The sequence below is a fragment of the Agelaius tricolor genome, unplaced genomic scaffold (genome assembly GCF_023055355.1).
Source record: "Agelaius tricolor isolate 1412-34295 unplaced genomic scaffold, bAgeTri1.0.p SCAF_11, whole genome shotgun sequence".
NCBI classification, from domain to species: domain Eukaryota; kingdom Metazoa; phylum Chordata; class Aves; order Passeriformes; family Icteridae; genus Agelaius; species Agelaius tricolor.
Window position 1 is genome coordinate 17,943,660 of NW_027269271.1, and position 15,088 is coordinate 17,958,747.

A 15,088-nucleotide genomic window follows, 5' to 3' on the forward strand; every position below is an offset into this window, starting at 1 on the left:
AAAGACTGACAGAAGAGGTAGTAAATATGGGTATGCATTATTATCAGCTAAAATTGGTGCACTGGTATAAAGACACAGTTTAATTGCTATGATGTAAAGACTTCATTTTCTTTCCCATGGAAAAGTAACAAACCATTAAATGATTTTACCATTTTAACATAAAACAGAAAAGAGAAAATTTTGCTTGTTTTATTTAGGAAAGTCCCCAATTAATTTTGCAGGCAAATTCATATAAATAAACTGTGAATGATGCAACCCATAATAGGAAATATCCAATGTATTGCCTTAAAAGTTTGGAAATATATCTTGACAATTACCGGTGTTTTAAACTAAGTAATTGATTTTAGTGTCACTTGGGGAAAAAAAATGAAACCCATCAATAAAATAAGAGAATTCTGCAGCTGTTTCTAACAAATAAATGTAATACGAATTTGCATTTTGCATAGTTTACTTCAGTAATCAATTTTAATGACTCATAATCTATATCATTATTTACGAAATGACAAAATCATTGACTTATTCATAACACTTGCTAATTGTTTTTAAAAATAAATTCTACACATGACTAAGGAAACACCCATTTCCACTTGCTTTATGTTAAATCAACATCTAACCACTCATGGTGATTTCATTCAAAGAAAACAGAAGGAACACATTAGCTGTGTGGTTAAAGAGATTGATGGGCTTCAAACATTTTAACCATGGATGGTTTTTTTCCAACTGTAGAGACGCATGTTTTTAATTTAAATAGCTTCAAGAAAATGAAGATCATTTTATTCAACAAAGCTGTTTTCTCTTGTTTCTTAGAAATTAATTTAATTTTGTTTAATTAAGTAATATTAGAAACAACCTTGTTCAGAGAAAATGCAGCTATGAAACAAAAGCATGTGTATGCCATATTAACTCATATTTTGAAACTTAATTTTTGTCTCACATTAATAAATTAGAAGAGATCAATATGATTTTTGCCAGTGTATTTAGATGCAGTTTTTAATGCCATATTTTTCAGTTACCTCTCCAGTCTCTGAGGTAAATTTGGGGGAGCAGTGGAGCTCAGTGTTACTGAAGAAATACATTCCTTTGGAATTCAGGTATTTTGGATGTATGTTGGTGGAGAAAAGTTTACAGTTTCATGCTGCAGGCATTTACAAAGGCCAAGGAGTTTTCAAGATTGAGCTGTTAGGAGTAATGTAGCAGGACACACTTAAAAAAGAAATGAATGCAATTCCCTGTTTTCATATGAAAAGCTCAGCACTGGAGCTTAAATGATCATACAGGAAAGGAACTGCAGCGCTGAGCTTTTGGGGAAGGAGATATGTCATGAGATCCCAATTCTCCAAATAGGTTTGCACATTCTAGGTTCCCTTTTCTCCAACTGCTATATCTGTATAGGCACGCGTTCTGCATCTGGGCAGCCAAAATATGTTTTGTTTTATTTGTTTTAAGGACAGAAGCCCAAGAGAATACTAAGAAATTACATAGATTTTTCTATTTAAAATAAATACAGTTTTGCCTGACAGACAGGGAGCGCCTTCTCCTCCTCCCCTTTACACAACTATATTGTACAATTTGCTATGACTTTGCTCAGTCTCTGTAATTTGAGTGAGAGAAGTACCCCATGACTCAGACTGGCATGTGTGGTGGTCTCAGCATATTCTCATCATCTCCCCTTACCTCTTGCAACCTTCCTGGTCAATATAAAAGAATAGCAATAATTTGCTTTATCAAATTCCAATTGCCTCTGGATTCCAATCTCTAATTTACATTTATTACACAGTGCTTTTAAGTATCATATTACCTAGGTTTCTGGCCACTCTTCTGTTGCTTCTGTATCACAAAATGAAAGGTAATGCAAAAAAGATAAACAAAGAATTCAATGGCAAACCATTGCATTTGCAAATATGAATCCATGAAGGCTTTTCTCTTCTTAGCCAAACACCTCGCTTAATCTGCACTGTTAAAATCCATATTCTTGATGGAACAGACCTCTCATTTGAGGAGATGTGAACAGCTTTACAAACCCATAAAGATTTAGGTGCCTACATTAGGGGTAAGGTTAAATTTACAGTCTTGAGAAGTTATGGGAAAAAAGACATCAAATTCTTGGACCACCAACCAGAACTGAGGTCTCCCCATTTTGGTTGATTGCCCAAATCATTAAGCTACAGAGTCATGTTCCCTCTGGTGTTCTCACTTTCTAGTACAGTGAATCATGAATCATTTACTGCCTGGTGCTAGGCTCCAACAGGACAAGTGGAGAATATTTCCATCTCCAGTCAGGCTGTGGGTTAGAGAATTGTTTAGCCAGTGAGAAGTGTGCATTTGAAACCCTTCAAGCAGAGGAGAGAACTGACCCTGTTTCATACACTGGACAAGTCTCTAAATGCTAGCTGTAGAATAAAGCTACGCCTTTAAAAGAAAGGGATGACTGCTGCTGGGTTTATGGCAGACTAACTGCATTCATGGGTATCAGATGCTCTTAGAGTTTGACTGTCACCTTTAACTGCCCAGCTTTGTCTTACACAGAACCTTAGCAATAATATAAGTGCAGAGCTCTTTAGTCTGGTTTATCTTGACTGAAGCAGTATTTGGCCTGATGAGTATTACAGCTGCAGGAAAATTTGATATAAAAAACATGGAAGCGCCTGTTGAGCATAGACATCTTCCTCAGGTAGGCAGCATTTAAGCAGAGTAGTCTTTAAACTTAATGGCTTAAATTCTTTCCATGTTTCTCTTTAGGAGTCAAGTTGCAGAAATTCTATATATTGCCTACACGAAAACCTGGTCTATAGTCATAATAATCAAGTTGAGAGATACGGTAAGAGGTTATGAACAGGAAAGGACAGGGTGCTCACAATCAATCATGAACAGAAAAGAACCTCCCACTGGGACTTCCTCACCTCATGATTGCAACTTTCAAGTTTCCCTTACCAAAAGATGGGGCATGAGAGACATACTTGCTTCCAAACTTGCATATTTCAGCTCCCTTTTGCTGTTTTCCCCATGTCTCAATATGTGTTATTCTGTTAGAGCAAATGTTCAATTTTTAATTTAGAATTTTCTATTGGTAGATTTGATCAAGGCAGTTTTTAGTTGTGCTTTACATACAGTTACCTGGTTCTACCCATCAGTTCCTCATGCCAGTCTGGAAGTGCTTTAACCTCAGTTGATTGGATATACTTGCTTTGATTTTGTTGTGTGGTTTAACACAAGGACTTGGTACCTGATATTTTTTAATAAGATTATATTTTTTCCTCTTGTTACTGATTGCCATTGAAATGGTGAAAGTTATGTGATTGGCTCCCTCTGGAGCAGATACCAGAGATGCATCATGGATCACTGGTCAGAGAGCCCAGACACAGCAGCAAATTCAGTCTCCCTCCCCTCCCCACTGACTCCGTACAGCGGCACTGCTTTGCAATCCATCTCAGCTGACACCAGCAGAGCACGGAGAGGGAGACCCAGATTTGTTCCCAGGCTTACATCTTCTAGTTCACATTTTGTTGTGCTTGTGTTACATTGCCAGGTGTAACTCTGGCAGCCGTAAAGAACAGTCATTTTCCTTCACTGAAACCGCCTGTAAAAGCCTCTGCTTGGGTAATGATTTGTTATATATTACAAACACCTGCAGCACAGCGAATTAATATCACTAAGTATAGGGATCAAAGATATTCCACCTTTTTTTTCCTTAATTAAATGATCATTTACTTTTGACAGACCTCAATGTTTTTGACAAATAGACTTGAATCTGATTGAAGGTATGGCTACGCCTTCCTAAAAACACTGCAGTCTAAGAATGACATTAGTACCATGCTCCTGTTTTGAGGAACATCGACTGACTGCTTAGTACTACTGCTAATTATAAAAAATAAAATGTATTCAATCATTATTTAAGATGCTATTCTTCACCTCACTGTGAGCACAGGCTGCTGTTTGTTGACTACTCAGCACCAAAATATTATCTTTTTGTATTATATCTGGAAGATCATAGTACCTTTTAATATATCATTATGACACTTAAATTTTTATGACAGTGTTGGAAAGCAAAGTGATAACCCTGTATGTATTTACACAGGAATGGCAGAATTTCTGCATATGCAAGCACTGAATATTACTCAAGAATAAACCACAAATTTGCATTGCACCATGTTTTGCCTTTCGGTTTTCTCTTCCTGTTGCTTCTCTATATGGCTATGTCAGTTTAATTTGCTTTCATCAGAATTTTTGTTGACAGTAAAATTAATGTGCAAATTTCCTATCAGTTGTATATATTAATATAATTCCCTCTCAAATACAGTTCATTGAAATTAGCACTGGTAAAAGGTGGGATACATATTCATACGTTATTTACATAAATCCCATTCAGCTTTATGCACCCTAAGCTCTAATGCAAAGTATCTACTACCACAGGTAATTTTAGCACAAGAGAAACAGCACATAAGTGGCATCTGACTTCCCAAAGATTGGGTGTCTTCTAATAAACAGGTTATTTGAAGAGAAAAAAATCTGTTAGAAATTACATTTGAGACATAACTTTTATACATAAAACTATTGTCTTTACAACAACAAAAAAAAAGTTGAAAATACTGATGTGTCTCTCCAACAAATCACACACAACTGGTTCTTTTCAAATTAAATATATTGTGCATGATGCCTCATTTGTGATACAGTGTAAGACATTAATAAACCATTAAAATTTTCAATAAGAACTTTATTATGAAACAACTTATATGACAGAGTACACACTAGACCAAAAAGTAAGTTTTATAAAAATAACTCTGTACTGGGAATTGATTTATTCAGTGCAGCATTTTTATCAGTTCTAACATCAAAAATAAAATCAGTTGTGATATGTATATTGATCTGCAGGTTATTTACCTGGATTTAGAATGCTAACTATAGTAAAAGACATTAGGTCATTATCTATATAAGTTTAGGGAATTCAGGCACCAACTATTCCTTGTTGTGAAAGGCATTTGCTACTAAAAATACAAACTGGAACCTACTGCAGGTGCAGATTCTACTCAGCAATGCAGCTCTGTTTGTGTAAGTTTTCCCTGGTAAACAGAGGAGCTGCAAGGTCACAAAACAGACAATGGCACATCTCTTAGAAACTTAGGCTTTACTGTACAGACTTGCAGTTTTTATATTTCCCTGAGCAAAATGCTGCAACACATGACTTAACAGCAGTCTCTATTTTTCACAATTTTCCAGTTAATGAAAGTAATGTTTAAATACTCTGAAGTTAGATTATTAACTTCTACAAAATAGAAACAGATGTGTGTCTCAGTATGCCATTAAATTTATGATTTACATAGTATTCTTGAATACAGCTGAGCAGAGGCCAATGATTCTAATTTGCTCTAGATTTACAATAACCTGATCTGGTTTTTGTAAGTATTGAAACACTTTAAACAAAATTAGAAAGCTGTTGTGCTTTGTGTGATTAAAGATGCAATTCCCTTTGGGGTAATGAGAAGAATTAGAACATGTTTCTTTCTTTATGGATGTTTCTATTATAAACACGAGTACCATACATTATGTATTTTTGTTACTATTTCCTTGCTTTTAATTATAAAATAAACCGATTGAGTTGTACTGGAGTTACAATGAAACAGTGCCAAAATCTAGCTAAAAAAATGCATACTGAGGTTTATAAAAAATCCTTAAAATTCTTGAGGGCCTTAAGATCTTGTTAGAAAAATGCTAGTTCCTTCTAGTTTGCAGAATCCAAAACATCTCTGTGATTTAAAACTATGCAGTTTAAAGGAATTATTTAAAAAGCTAACACATTTCTCAGCTTATTACACTATGTAAAGGCACAGCATTTTACAGAACAGAGTTTCTGTGTATTCACAGCATTTTACATCTGGAGAGTTTTTTTTTTTACAGATTCACTGTATCTAATGGCAGAAGTCACAACTGGAATGAATATTATTGTTTAAAACAAGGTGTATCTATGGGTAGAGACCAAGTTGTGTTGTTGTGACACTAAACACTGAAGGTTTTTAAAAGAGTCAAAATGAGATTAGATCTGTCAGATATAAGCAATGCAGGAAAAACACCCTGTGTATGAATATTTAAGGTCTGTTTCAAAGACTCTGAAAATCAGAAGCTAGGCCTCTAAAGATGTATGGATTCAATGTTAGCTAGAAATGAGGTATTTCCACATTGTAATCTATGACTCTGTGGTCAAAAATGTAGGTCATTTACCATTGTAATTAACTTTTCACAGGGAAAGGTGACATAGTAAGGAAGTGTATGCATCTATTTAATAGGGACTTTTTAAAAGAATTTTTACAACTACTTCAACTATTCTTTGCATATTGCACTCCAAAAATCAAATGGATTTTATGACGGTAGAAGTAATAAACCAGACATTTATTTTACATAGTACCTGGAATATATTATTATTTCATGTATTATTTTTTTAATTTTCTATTTTACATACTGCATTGAAGATAATATAGGCTCAATACTATACACTTATATTAAATCATACTACAATATATGTATTTATATTTATCTTTACTTCTGATGAAATGTTTAATATTATTAATCCTTTCATTTTAATTATATATAATTAACCATCATTAAAACAGGAGCATTGCCTTTTAATAAAAATTTAATCATACATTTACTCAAGCACGGGATCAAAATGCTACAGAAGGATGACATGTCTTGAAAGTGATTGAATGAATTCAATTTATTTGGTCACTCACTCTTCCAACACGCTTAGGGATTGCCATCACTCAAGGGATCTCCCAGGGTAAGCTCCCACAGCCCTGCTCTGTGTCAGATGTGGGATTGCAGCATTAGGCACTGGGAGTGCCCAGCCCGGCTGCTGCTCCAGGCTCAGCCATGGGGCCCAGCAGTGCCCCCTGGCCCTGCAGCACATGGCCCCTTACAGGGGATCCTCACTGGGCCCTGGCCTGCTCTCATGGAGCTCTGGTACCATTCCTGACCCAGGCAGACTCATGTGCACATATCTCATTTAAGGAAACATAAGGATTGCTATGGATATTTTTTCTGGGGGATCTGGCGATGGTAACTGGAATGAAAGGATGGTAGGGAAAATATTTTTCATCATACATTGAGGCTGAAGTGCATGTAAGTGGACAAATGTGGTTTCCTCTGAACTTTCTGGGAAATTTTTCTGTTAACCAAGTACCCACACATGAGGCATCAGCCTGACTACAAGAGATTGGCAAACACTTTAATTAATTCAACTTTGTGTCTAGGGAAGAATTAGTATTGGAGAATTGTTTGTTTCCTTCCTGAAAAAATGAGTATGGATATGGAATAAATTATTGGTAGGAATGAATGGCATCAGGCCATCAGAACTTTGTACTTTTCACCCATAACTTAACATAAGCTGAGGCCCCTCTTCTGCAAACACACAGGTCTAGGTCAGCAAACTTCTGCTGAACCAAGACCATATCCACAGCCCTGCAAATATACTTTTTCTCAACAACAACATTAACTTAGAAATCACAAATATAGGAAAATGTGTAATCCTGTATTAAAATTAGTGGGGAGTTTTGGAGAAGTTTTTAATTGCTTTGATAAATTCACACTAACTCACTGAGGCCCAGATTGTGGAATTGCATTTGCAGCAAACTGTTCGTCAAGAAGCCCTGAGTGATTAACTTGGGAGGCTGGAGGTAAAAACTGCAGATGAGAATTCCATATGACTGAGACAAAGCACCTGAAAGGAAAACTCACATTTTAATGACAGAGCATGGGATGGCCATTACAGGAATATATTTTATTGATAAAAAGGGAAAACACCTGGTCAACAAAGGTTTTGCAATATTTTTTCATATTAGTTATTTTAAAGTCATATTAAGCTGTCAGAAGACTTGGGTTCATTATGAACACTCTGTTTCTAAAAGATGCTCGGTGAGTCTGGATGCACTTAGGATAATTTATTTTCCAATCAACTCTGAGTTGCCCAGACCTACTTCTATTGAAGTCAACTTCTATTTTTCCAAAGAGAATTAAATTAAGTTTAATTTTTCTTCAAAAAGAAACTTAGTTAGGTTTCTTAATTGTCAATTTTCTTCAAACAATTACTGCATGACAGAATTTTTAATACATTAACACCCAATAAATCGTGTAATTCCTTATATTAAAGACACTCCAAAAACAGTTGTCTGGTGCAATTACTCAACAACTCAGACTAAATAGGAAGTTCAAAATTGTGTTTATATTAGTTCTTAACCTTTCTAATAAGGTTTAAAGTTATCTTATGCAAAAAGATATTTAAATTAAAAACGGGACTGTATTTTAAATGTTTCTGTGGCTGGAAGACTTCATACATTGAAAAAATATTAACTAAAAATACAATGGACCCCTTCTTGTTTTGTTTTTTTTTTTGTATTTTGCAGGAGTGTTTCATATTAATATTGACATGGGTAAGACACTTGAACAAACTTGAGAATGATAACAGGGCCATTTTGCAATGGCTTTTTTGTTGAACAATGGAAGTATGAAGAGAAGAGCAGATTTGGACTATTCAGTTCCTGCCACTCCAATCTCTCTCTATTGCACAAGATTCTGGTCAGAAAGCTTTAGTGTCTCAAATCTATAGACTGCCCATTTTCAGAAAATTCCAGAATAGAAATTCCAGTAAAAACATGTAGGAGAACTTTAAACCTTGAGATAAGACTTTTATACTTATGAAAACCTGGCTTCGTTGAAGAGCTGCTGTCTTCATTATTTAATTTCTTTGTGGAGCTCACAGTCAACATGATCCCGTTGAGTTCTTTATTTAATATGTTTCAGCGCACAGGACACCTGCTGACTTCTTTAATAACTAGTTGTCCTCCGTTGGCTTATATGTGAAAACTGTTCAGCAGAGGCAAGTAAAGAATAACCTTAGACATTAAGGCTGATTCCATTAAAAAATAAAATAAAACTGTGTCCAGGCTCCACACCCGAAGTTCCTAAAATAAATTTGCAAGGGCTTTTCACAGCATGGAATTCAGGTGGATTTTTTTTTAATTGAATTCTGTTCTGTGTGAGTGCAGCTCAGCGGAATTCAATTTCCATGTAGGCTCCCAGGAAACAAATACATGCTAAGTATTTTTATCACTAATGTCTTGGATTTAGTTTCTTGAGTATTATTTAGGTTTGCCTGTGGACAGAGTTGCTAATGTTTACCTTAACACAGGGCTCTGTGACTCCCATTGGAAAAGGGACTCTTTAAAAAAGAATTGGCTAAAGCACAGAAGTTTAACAATGAATAAATTCCAAGGCTTTGTATTGTATTAGTAAGGATCAAATTCTACTTCTTTGTACAAATCCTATGAATTTGATGGAAAATCTCCATATTCTCAATTCAACCTACATTTTTTTGTCCCACTTTAAAATATCTTCCCTACTTTGTTGGAAGCCTTTTTCACACCTTGTTGGAATTACGGGGTTGTACTGTTACAGATGATTGAGGGAAGCCCTACATTCTCAGCCCTGCAGTTTGTAAAGGAAGTAACCTCACTAAGATCAATGAGCCCTGCTCTGAGTGGATGGTAAGTAAAACAAAGAAATCAGACTTTGACCAATTACTTTATCTTAATTGGCCTTATTCTGCACTGATTCAAATTTCTCCTGTAATTCTTTCCCTTCTGCTGGAAAACATTACTTCACCACAACCCACAGAACTCAGGTGATGAATAAAAAGCATTGCACAAATGAAAACTATGCTCAGCCACTGGTAACTCACACTCAGATTCTTTTTCAATAGAATATTTAAAAAATGCTTTTTGTTTTACAACTATAAAGAAAACTGCTGACTGACAGGGCAAACTGGTAAAACAATTAACTGGTTTAGGTTTTTTGTGTTAACCCTTTATTTTAGTCAAAGAAATTCTCTGAACCAGTGGTTCAGCCTTGTTAATTATTTTATATTACAATCAATAAATTAAGCAGCCTTTATCCACCCTTGGTGTTATGTGATGGATGCTTGTCTGATGAAGGCACATGTGCTCCTACCTCAGGTTCTGTCTGAGGATCTAATCCAATGTATGCCCAAACCCCTACTAGAAAACAGACTCTGCCTGGTTTTAAATCTGCTTCTCTTTTCTTTAAGTGGAAATATCTCAATTTACTATATTGACTACTATATATAGTCTATATTATCATTATGCCCATGCCTCTATATTCTATATTATTTATTACCTATTGCCTGTTTTTATTATATTGCTGAAGAATCTTTAGGTGTTGGATGAATGGAATTATTATTTTGTAATTGAGTATTTTTAATAGGTAAGTTTGTTGATACATGTGTAAGGTTTATTAATGCTTTTGTTAGGTTTGTCAGGAAATTAGGATATGGTAGAGATATATGTCTTTTTAAAATCCATCTTGTAACAACTTGTGTACATAACCTCTTTTCAATTTCTGCTTACGAGTAATCATTTTTATATGTGTTTAAATCACATTTCAATTTTCTGTAGACACAGTTCTTACTACATAACATATACCAGTGCTAGTATTGTAAATATGTTTTCACTATTACTTTGTAGAACTGAGACAAAACAACAGCTTCTCTGCAGGATGATAGCAATGCCTACCAAAGGATTCAAACCAGGATGGACACTGGAGAGCAAATGGCAAACCTATCCCAAATAACTTCTGTAGCACTACCTCCTTTTGAAATTAACACAACTTTAACTTTTCAGTCTCAGTGGGGATTGAATGTCATGGGAATGGGGGGAGGACACCAAACCCCACAGAAATCTCCAAGCTGAAGTCCAGCACCCAGCACCACCATTTCAGTGTGTGATGCAAGAGCAGCTCTATGGGGCCACTGTGCCCTGTACCTGCCTGCAAGCACAGTCCACCAGAGAGATGCTGGATGAGTTTAGGTCTGGCAAAAATAATTGTGAATACAGCCTGCCTAGGGACTGGTGTGGGATTCAGGCCTGATTTCAGGCCAGGCAATGTGGGTGTACCCACACTGTGGGCAGGGCAGGCTCCTGGTCCTTGCCCTTCTGTGCCATTCCCTCAGGCAGCTGCATCAGGGTGACCTCGGAGGAAGGCTGCACTCTCCAAAGATGTTTTGTCACAGTTCATCCTCCTTTTACTTTCCTTAACTGTAATTCTGTGTGGTGTGGCTAAGCTGGTCACATACAGATAAAATGAGACACATTTTTTTTCACTTCAGCTCATGTCTCTTCTTCCTGTGCTCCATAAAAGTATTTTGTAGCACATGAGGAAAAATGTTTATGTACTGCCTAAATCAGTCTAAATAAAATGTTAAAGGTGACAATCTCTTCAAAAATTACTGATCATTACTTACACAACTACATTTTAAAATTGTGAAAACAAATGCTTTGACCTTGTGAGCTATGGAAATATTTAGAATCAAATCTGCTCTGCTTTTTTGGCTAATAGTTGTGATTTGCATAGTAGAACCTTGAATGTAGTCATAAATAGCGACAGAATCCATCTTGGCACAATGCCCAGCAATGCTAGGGTGCCAGACAAAAAATCGGGTCAACCACTTTCCAAGTAAGTCATTCTGTCTCAACAAGGTGATGTCTAACAAAGAAGCTACAAGGCTGAGGACAGCTAACATATTCAGCTGCTGTTCAGAAAGACAAGAACTTTTAATTTATCAAGATAATCTACTACTCGTAATCAGTACACCAAGTGAACTCCCTCTTGAAAAAAGAGAAAAGCCCATCAATTGTTTTTGCTAATTAAGATGAATATTATTCCTGTGAAATGAACCAAAAAGTTCTGTATAACCAGAATCCCAATAGAGATCTATAATCTCAAAGAATAATTGCAGAGTTTTAATTGAGAAGAAAGTGAGAACTATTTTTTTGTCTCCTTCTGTTTTTAGCTGCAGCTGTCTTCCGTGTGTGTTAGTGGGCCTTTTATGTTCTCAGTTAATCTGACATGACTTTCCATATATTAAAACTTGTGGAATTAAAAATTTATGAGAAAATGTTTATATATTTGATGAAATGCTACCACAAAATGGCACATATTTAGGAATAATTTGAGGCAACAGATCATTTATTAACATATATAGAAAAAAGTCCATTTTTAGATTAAAATCTAGATGTTATGACTGCTCATAGTAATGTGCATTTAATCTTCTTACATTAAGCAGAGGTAGAGTTAGAAATGAGAAGGTAAGAGTATTTTCTTAAAGCTATATTAATTATATATTCAACAATTTATTTTATCCTGTGATATTTATCTTGGTTTTGAGATTAGAGAAAGCTTTGCCATGTTAAAAGGAAGTAATGTGACGAAGCTCAGTTTCCCATTCCTTAAACAGAAGATACCCAACTTGAAAATATATTTATATTTGAAATAATATTTACATAAAGGAAATCCATAATCAACAGAGTAACCCTGGTCTCCTGAGCAGGGAGAGAAAATTTATTGAAGTATACGTTTATATGTATAAAAATTAATTCTAACCAAAATAAGATATTACTGTCTCTGTTGAAGTAACCCTAAAGTCCAAGCTTTTGTCCTATCTGTTTCACTTATAGTATAAATCACACATTTGGCATTTGGTCTAAAATAAAAATAATTATAATTTCACTTAACACACAAATTCATAGTTAAAAATTACCTCAGATCAGGATACTGGCTGAATACATTTGTTTTCATGAAAAAATGAAATACTGTGTCTCTCGTCTTCCCTTCCCCCAAACCTTCTTCACAAAATCAGCCTCAGGCTAAAATGGTTTTAAGGAGAACTAAAGCTGCTGGTAAACACTTACCTCTGACAATATTTTTGTCTAATGAACATTGCAGAGAAGGGTGTATGCAGTACAAGTGTCTGTCTGTGGCTGCAACCTACGTACAATCCTTGTGCCAAGGGCCCACTGCTAACAGGCAAATAGACACAGAGGAGGCAGGCCCTTTGATGGTTTAATCCCAAACATACTTAACTGTCACACACTTAATCTCTTAGATTAAAAATGACTCTTGAGTTCTTCTTGAACATTTTTATGTTTGTGGATGAAAGAGGTTAAATGTAGTTCTCATGCCTGTTTGGACTGTTCTTTTATTTTTCTTTTTTATGTCCCCCCCACCCCTAGTTTAACATGACTTTTCCCTTTCTTTAATCACAGATATGCCCCTGAAGGATCTGCAGGCATGATAGTTCTGAAATACCCCATTCTTTCCCTCTGAGCAGGCAGGTAAAAGTGCATTTCAGACCTTGCCAAAGCAAACCTCATTGCTATTATCCGAGGGGTAGAGCTACAGATCAAAACCAAGCATCAAAACAGCTTCACCTGCAGGTTTTACTTTCCTAGAAAAAAAGTTTCAAAGAACAACTAACCCTCCACATTGATCAGAAATAATTCTTAAAGGTCATCATAAAACTTGTGTTTTGCTATTGCTTTTTTTGAACACATTTTGATAGTGTTCCTATCAGATACAGCAAAAAATCAGTCCCACATATTTCAAATCATTGTTTTAAACTCCGATGCATTCGATTTTGTGAATAATCTACTTTTTTTATGGAGTTTTGAGTTCTTTTTGGGATGAGATGGAAGATCTTTCAAGTGTAACACTAAGAAGCACTTTTTAAGTCAGAACTTGAGCTCCAGTGAGATATTTTTCAAGTAACATTTCTTTCCACTTTAGCTTCCACAGTAGTTTCATTTCATGATGGTTTTATGTTGATTTCATACTACATTTTTATGTAGTGGGAAAGGATATTTTTTGTAAAGTGAATGCCCAAGACCTGCTGGAAAACATTTCTCCTCAGCAATGTACTCATAGGATTCAGTAGTTTGTTCAGAAGTGTTATTTTAGGATGACCTTTACACATACAGTATAATGGATTTTTTATTATTATTTGATTGTAAAGATGTTATGATCAAGGGGCAAAATAAATGCTGCCTTTTTCAGCCATAAAAAAAAAATGAAAGATGAAACCATCTTTTTAGAACAACATGATAGCATGCAGAAGTGATGTCTGTTTTTGTAAGCTGCACATTTTTAAATTCACACATACAGCAAAGCTCCAGTGAAACATAAATAAAGATCAATTTTATACAGTTCAAATAGCAACACACTATGAAAGCCACCCCTTTTCAGCCTAAAGAAGAGAGATAGTTATATTTAAGGGAATTTATACATTACAAATAGTTGCTCTTATAAATGAACAGTTGGGCATTCTGTGGTCATCAACATTTCTAACAAGGATGTAAATCCTCCCATATTTTCTTTTGAGTAATTGGCATAATGCTCTGCAAATCTTTTCTAGGTAGCTTACAGGATTTGAATATTCAAATATTTTCAGCTGTATAATCCATATAATTATGAAATTGTACAGTACAGTTAGTTCTCAAGCAATTTGGCAACCCTTTCTTACAAGAATTTACCTTCTGTTCTGTGTCATCAGAAACAGAAAAAGCTTTTTGCTTACCATTCTGGAAAAGATGGAATTCATCATTCTGCCATAAAGACCCTGGAAAGCAAAGAAAGTGTTATTAGCTATTATATTCTAATCTGCAGGGATTCTAACTGCCAAACAGTGCATCAGCATCAAAACAAAAAATGAAAATACATGTTCAAATCATAGACCAATAGTTTAATGCAGTTCCAAATATGTATTATATGTACTTAGCAGGTACTGGATTAGAAAAAAGCACAAGTTATTGTGCATATCTGTATTTAGAACTGCATGCCAGTTGGAATTTATATGCATAGTGTTCACAAAATACAGACATAGGATCTTGGCATCCAGCTTGTGACTGGATTTTTAAAAACAATACCAGGAGCTTGCTGTCACTCTGCTATAGAGTGGGAGAAAACATGAGGAGCATAAAGGGTTATGATCAGAAGAGACAATTATCAATGACATGTTAAAGGCTTTCTTCCTAACTCACTGAGAAATTTGTATTAGTACTGAAAAAATTCCATTACTATTAAAACAATTAATCAGCCTTTACATTTTGCTTCAGAATAATATTGTTCACGAGTTCTAAGTTTGCAATGGTCAGACTGGGGTCCCGAGGGAGTACTGAGTACAGCCCACACCTCATCAGCGTGCTCTAACCATGGTGTGAAAATGAAAGCATGGTTAACTCTCTTCACTTCCTTC

General features: G+C 35.3%; 1 protein-coding gene across 1 annotated transcript in view; it reads right to left on the reverse strand.

The window, feature by feature from the left end:
* ADGRL2 (adhesion G protein-coupled receptor L2) overlaps positions 1 to 15,088 on the reverse strand; it is a 204,673-nt gene that overhangs the window by 160,471 nt on the left and 29,114 nt on the right. Inside the window, exon 2 of the mRNA XM_071436413.1 lies at positions 14,411 to 14,452. The gene's annotated coding sequence lies outside the window, so the exon portion shown is untranslated. The remainder of the gene's footprint in view (positions 1 to 14,410; positions 14,453 to 15,088) is intronic.